The sequence below is a fragment of the Calliopsis andreniformis genome, unplaced genomic scaffold (assembly GCF_051401765.1).
Source record: "Calliopsis andreniformis isolate RMS-2024a unplaced genomic scaffold, iyCalAndr_principal scaffold0106, whole genome shotgun sequence".
Lineage (NCBI taxonomy): Eukaryota > Metazoa > Arthropoda > Insecta > Hymenoptera > Andrenidae > Calliopsis > Calliopsis andreniformis.
In genome coordinates, this window is record NW_027480515.1 from 897900 (window position 1) to 905042 (window position 7143).

The window sequence follows — 7143 nt, forward strand, 5'->3', positions numbered from 1 at the left end:
TGAGGTTTGAGGAATGAGGATTGAGGTTTGAGGACTGAGGATTGAGGATCGAAGGTTGAGTATTGAGGATTTAAGATTGAGGATTGAGGATTGAGGATTGATGATGGAGGATGAGGTCTGAGGGTTGAGGATTGGAGTTTGAGGAATGAGGATTGAGGATTGAGGATTGAGGATTGAGGATTGAGGATTGAGTATTGAAAATTGAGGATTGATGACTGAGGATTGAGGATTGAGGATTGAGGATTGAGGATTGAGGATGATGGCTGAGGGTTGAGGATTGAGGTTTGAGGTCTGTGGACTGTGGATTGAGGAATGAGAATTGAGGATTGATGATTGAGGGTTGAAGATTGAGGATTGGGTGTTGAGGACTGAAGAATGAGGATTGAGGATTGAGGATTGAGGATTGAGGATTGAGGATTGAGGATTGAGAATTGAGGAGTGAAGATTGAGTATTGATGATTGAAGATTGAAGATTGAGGATTAACGATTGAGGATTGGGGATTGAGGATCTAGGATTGGAGATTGATTATTGAGGATTGAAGGTTGAGAATTGAGGATTGACGATTGAGAATTGAGAATTGAGGATGAGGACTGAGGGTTGAGGATTGAGGATTGAGGCTTGAGGATTGAGGATTGAGGATTGAAGATTGAGGATTGGGGATTGAGGATTGAGGATTGAGGATTGAGTATTGATGATTGAGAATTGAGGATTGAGGATTGAAGATTGTGGATTAAGGATTGAGGATTGGGGATTGAGTATTGAGGATTGAGGATTGAGGATTGAGGATGAGGGCTGAGGGTTGAGGATTGAGGTTTGAGGACTGAGGACTGAGGATTGAGGATTGAGAATTGAGGATTGAGGATTGAGGATTGAAGATTGAGGATTGGGTATTGAGGATAGAAGAATGAGGATTGAGGATTGAGGATTGAGGATTGAGGATTGAGGATTGAAGATTGAGTATTGAGGATTGAAGACTGACGATTGAGGATTGAGGATTGAGGATTGAGGATTGAGGATTGAGGATTGAGGATTGAAGATTGAGTATTCAGGATTGAAGATTGAGGATTGAGGATTGAAGATTGAGGTTTGAGGATTGAGGATTGAGGATGGAGGATGAGGGCTGAGCGTTGAGGATTGAGGTTTGAGTATTGAATACTGAGAATTCAGGATATTCAATTGAGTATTGAGAATTGAGTATTGATGGCTGAGTATTGAGGATCGAGTATTGAGTATTGAGGATTGAAGATTGAGGTTTGAGGATTGAGAATTGAGAATTGAGGATGAGGACTGAGGGTTGAGGGTTGAGGTTTGAGGAACGAGGATGGAGGATTGAGGATTGAGGATTGAAGATTGAGTATTCAGGATTGAAGATGGAGGATTGAGGATTGAGGCTTGAGGATTGAGGATTGAGGATTGAGGATTGAAGGTTGAGGACTGAGTGTTGAGTGTTGAGTGATGAGGTTTGATGTTTGTGGATAGAGGTTGGAAGATTGCAGATTGAGTATTGAGTATTGAAAACTGTGAATTGAGGATATTCTATTGAGGATTGGGGATTGACAACTGATTGTTGATGACTGAGAGCAGAAGATTGAGGATTCAGGATTGTGGATTCAGAATTGAGGTTTGAGGTCTGAGGATTGTGGATTGACGATTGATTATTGAGGAATGGAGATTGAGGATTGAGGATTGAGGATTGAGGATTGAGGATTGAGGATTGAGGATGAGGGCTGAGGGTTGAGGATTGAGGTTTGAGGATTGAGGACTGAGGATTGAGGATTGAGAATTGAGGATTGAGGATTGAGGATTGAATACTGAGTATTCAGGATTGAAGATTGAGTATTGAGGATTGAGGCTTGAGAAATTAGGATTGTGGATTGAAGATTGAGGATTGGGGATTGAGGATTGAGGATTGAGGACTGAGTATTGATGTTTGAGAATTGAGGATTGATGATTGAAGATTGTGGATTAAGGATTGAGGATTGGGGATTGAGGATCTAGGATTGGAGATTGACTATTGAGGATTGAGGATTGAGGATTGAGGATTGAGAATTGAGGATTGAGGATTGAAGATTGAGTATTGAGGATTGAGGACTGGGGATTGAGGATTGAAGATTGAGGATTACCGATTGAGGATTGGGGATTGAGGATCTAGGATTGGAGATTGATTATTGAGGATTGAAGATTGAGAATTGAGGATTGAGGATTGAGGATTGAGAATTGAGTATTGATGATTGAAGATTGAGGATTGAGGATTGAGGTTTGAGGATTGAGGACGAGGACTGACGGTTGAGGATTCAAGGTTGAGGATTGAGGATTGAGTATTGAGGATTGAGGATTGAGGATTGAGGATTGAGTATTGGAGATTGAGTATTGGGGATTGAGGATTGAGGATTGACGATTGAGTATTGAAGATTGAGGATTGATGATTGAGGATTGAGGATTGAGGATTGAGGACTGGGGATTGGGTATTGAAGATTGTGGATTGATGATTGACGATTGAGGACTGAGGATTGAGGATTGATTATTGAGCTTTGGGGATTGAAGATTGTGGACTGGGGATAGAGGATTGAATATTGAGGATTAAGGATAGAGTATTGGGGATTGAGGATCTAGGATAGGAGATTGATTATTGAGGATTGAAGATTGAGGATTGAGGATTGAGGATTGAGTATTGAGAATTGAGGATGAGGACTGAGGGTTGAGGATTGAGGTTTGAGGAATGAGGATTGAGGATTGAGGATTGAGGATTGAGGATTGAGTATTGAAGATTGAGGATTGATGACTGAGGATTGAGGATTGATGATTGAGGATTGAGTATTGAATACTGAGAATCCAGGATATTCTATTGAGTATTGGGAATTGAGGATTGATGGTTGAGTATTGAGGATTGAGTATTGAGGATTGAGGATTGAGTGTTGAAGATTGAGGATTGATGATTGAGGATTGAGGATTGAGGATCGAGGATTGAGGATTGAGGATTGAAGATTGAGGATTGAGGGTTGATGATTGAGTGTTGAAGATTGAGGATTGATGATTGAGGATTGAGGATTGAGGATTGAGGATTGAGGATTGAGGATTGCAGATTGAGGATTGGGGATTGAGGATTGAGGATTGAGAATCGAAGATTCAGTATTGAGGATTGAAGATTGAGGATTGAGGACTGAGGATTGAGGTTTGAGGATTGAGGACTGAGGATTGAGGATCGAATGTCGAGTATTGAGGATTGAAGATTGAGGATTGAGGATTGAGGATTGAGGATTGAAGATTGAGTATTGGGGATTGAGGATTGAGGATTGACGATTGAGTATTGAAGATTGAGGATTGATGATTGAGGATTGAGGATTGAGGACTGAGGACTGGGGATTGAGTATTGAAGATTGTGGATTGATGATTGACGATTGAGGACTGAGGATTGAGGATTGATTATTGAGCTTTGGGGATTGAAGATTGTGGACTGGGGATAGAGGATTGAATATTGAGGATTAAGGATAGAGTATTGGGGATTGAGGATCTAGGATAGGAGAGTGATTATTGAGGATTGAAGATTGAGGATTGAGGATTGAGGATTGAGTATTGAGAATTGAGGATGAGGTCTGAGGGTTGAGGATTGAGGTTTGAGGAATGAGGATTGAGGATTGAGGATTGAGGATTGAGGATTGAGTATTGAAGATTGAGGATTGATGACTGAGGATTGAGGATTGAGGATTGATGATTGAGGATTGAGTATTGAATACTGAGAATCCAGGATATTCTATTGAGTATTGGGAATTGAGTATTGATGGTTGAGTATTGAGGATTGAGGATTGAGGATTGAGGATTGAGGATCGAAGATTGAGTATTGATGATTGAATATTGAGGATTGAGGATTGGTAGTTGAGGATTGAGGACGCGGACTGACGGTTGAGGATTGAAGTACGAGGATTGAGGATTGAGGATTGAGGACTGAGGATTGAGGATTGAGGATTGAGCATTGAGGATTGAAGATTGAGGACTGGGGATTGAGGATTGAAGATTGGTTATTAAGGATTGAAGATTGAGAATTGTGGATTGAGGATTGAGAATTGGGAATTGAGGATGAGGACTGAGGGTTGAGGTTTGAGGTTTAGGAATGAGGATTGAGGATTGAGGTTTGAGGATTGAGGATTGAGGATTGTGTATTGAGTATTGAAGATGGAGTATTCCTGACTGAGGATTGAGGATTGGGGATTGAGGACCTAGGATTGGAGATCGACTATTGAGGATTGAGGATTGAGGATTGAGGATTGAGGATGAGGGCTGAGGGTTGAGGATTGAGGTTTGAGGACTGAGGACTGAGGATTGAGGATTGATGATTGATGATTGATGATTGAGGATTGAGGATTGAGGATTGAGGATTGAGGATTGATGATTGAAGACCGAGTATTGAGGGTTGAAGATTGAGGATTGATGGTTGAGTATTGAGGATTGAGAATTGAGGATTGAGGATTGAGTTTTGAAGACTGAGGATTGAGGACTGAACATTGAGGACTGAGTGTTGAGGGTTGAGTGATGAGAATTGATGTTTGTGGATAGATGTTGGAAGATTGCAGATTGAGTATTGAGTATTGAAATCTGTGAATTGAGGATATTCAATTGAGGATTGAGGATTGACAACTGATTGTTGATGACTGAGAGCAGAAGATTGAGGATTCAGGATTGAGGATTCAGAATTGAGGTTTGAGGTCTGAGGATTGCGGATTGACGATTGAGTATTGAGGATTGAAGATTGAGGATTGAGGATTGAGGATTGAGGATTGAGTATTCAGGATTGAGGATGAGGGCTGAGGGTTGAGGATTGAGGTTTGAGGACTGAGGACTGAGGATTGAGGATTGAGAATTGAGGATTGAGGATTGAGGATTGAAGACTGAGTATTCAGGATTGAAGATTGAGGATTGAGGATTGAGGCTTGAGGATTTAGGATTGAGGATTGAAGATTGAGGATTGGGGATTGAGGATTGAGGATTGAGGATTGAGTATTGATGTTTGAGAATTGAGGATTGAGGATTGAAGATTGTGGATTAAGGATTGAGGATTGGGGATTGAGGATCTAGGATTGGAGATTGACTATTGAGGATTGAGGATTGAGGATTGAGGATTGAGGATTGAGGATTGAGGATTGAAGATTGAGTATTGATGATTGAATATTGAGGATTGAGGATTGATAGTTGAGGATTGAGGACGAGGACTGACGGTTGAGGATTGAGGTACGAGGATCGAGGATTGAGGATTGAGGACTGAGGATTGAGGATTGAGGATTGAGCATTGAGGATTGAAGATTGAGGACTGGGGATTGCGGATTGAAGATTGGTTATTGAGGATTGAAGATTGAGAATTGAGGATTGAGGATTGAGAATTGGGAATTGAGGATGAGGACTGAGGGTTGAGGTTTGATGTTTGAGGAATGAGGATTGAGGATTGAGGTTTGAGGTTTGAGGATTGAGGATTGTGTATTGAGTATTGAAGATGGAGTATTCCTGACTGAGGATAGAGGTTTGAGGTTTGAGGACTGAGGATTGAGGATCGAACGTTGAGTATTGAGGATTGAAGATTGAGGATTGAGGATTGAGGATTGATGATGGAGGATGAGGACCGAGGGTTGAGGATTGGGGTTTGAGGAATGAGGATTGAGGATTGAGGATTGAGGATTGAAGATTGAGGATTGAGGATTGAGCATTGAGGATTGAGGATTGATGATTGAAGATCGAAGATTGAGTATTGTGGACTGACGTATGAGGATTGAGGATTGAGGATTGAAGGTTGAGGACTGAGTGTTGAGGGTTGAGTGATGAGGACTGATGTTTGTGGATAGAGGTTGGAAGATTGCAGATTGAGTATTGAGTATTGAAAACTGTGAATTGAGGATATTCTATTGAGGATTGAGGATTGACAACTGATTGTTGATGACTGAGGGCTGAAGATTTGGGATTCAGGATTGAGGATTCAGAGTTGAGGTTTGAAGACTGAGGATTGTGGATTGACGATTGAGTATTGAGTATTGAAGATTGAGGATTGAGATTGAGGATTGAGGATTGAGGATGAGGGCTGAGGGTTGAGGTTTGAGGAATGAGGATTGAGGATTGAGGATTGAGGATTGAGGATTGAGTATTGAAGATTGAGGATTGATGACTGAGGATTGAGGATTGAGTATTGATGATTGAGGATTGAGGATTGAAGATTGAGTATGGAGGATTGAAGATTGAGGATTGAGGATTGAGGATTGAAGATTGAGGATTGGGGATTCAGGATTGAGGAGTGGGAATCGAAGATTGAGTATTGAGGTTTGAGGACCGAGGATTGAGGGTTGAGGATTGAGGATTGAGGATTGACGATTGAGTATTGAAGATTGAAAATTGATGATTGAGAATTGAGGATTGAGGATTGAGGACTGGGGATTGGGTATTGAAGATTGTGGATTGATGATTGATGATTGACGATTGAGGACTGAGGATTGAGGATTGATTATTGAGCTTTGGGGATTGAAGATTGTGGACAGGGGATAGAGGATTGAATATTGAGGATTAAGGATAGAGTATTGGGGATTGAGGATCTAGGATAGGAGATTGATTATTGAGGATTGAAGATTGAGGATTGAGGATTGAGGGTTGAGTATTGAGAATTGAGGATGAGGACTGAGGGTTGAGGATTGAGGTTTGAGGAATGAGGATTGAGGATTGAGGATTGAGGATTGAGGATTGAGTATTGAAGATTGAGGATTGATGACTGAGGATTGAGGATTGATGATTGAGGATTGAGTATTGAATACTGAGAATCCAGGATATTCTATTGAGTATTGGGAATTGAGGATTGATGGTTGAGTATTGAGGATTAAGTATTGAGGATTGAGGATTGAGTATTGAAGATTGAGGATTGATGATTCAGGATTGAGGATTGAGGATTGAGGATTGAGTGTTGAAGATTGAGGATTGATGATTGAGGATTGAGGATTGAGGATCGAAGATTGAGGATTGAGGATTGAAGATTGAGGATTGTGGGTTGATGATTGAGTGTTGAAGATTGAGTATTGATGATTGAGGATTGAGGGTTGATGAATGAGTGTTGAAGATTGAGTATTGATGATTGAGGATTGAGGATTGAGGATTGAGGATTGAGGATTGAGTATTGA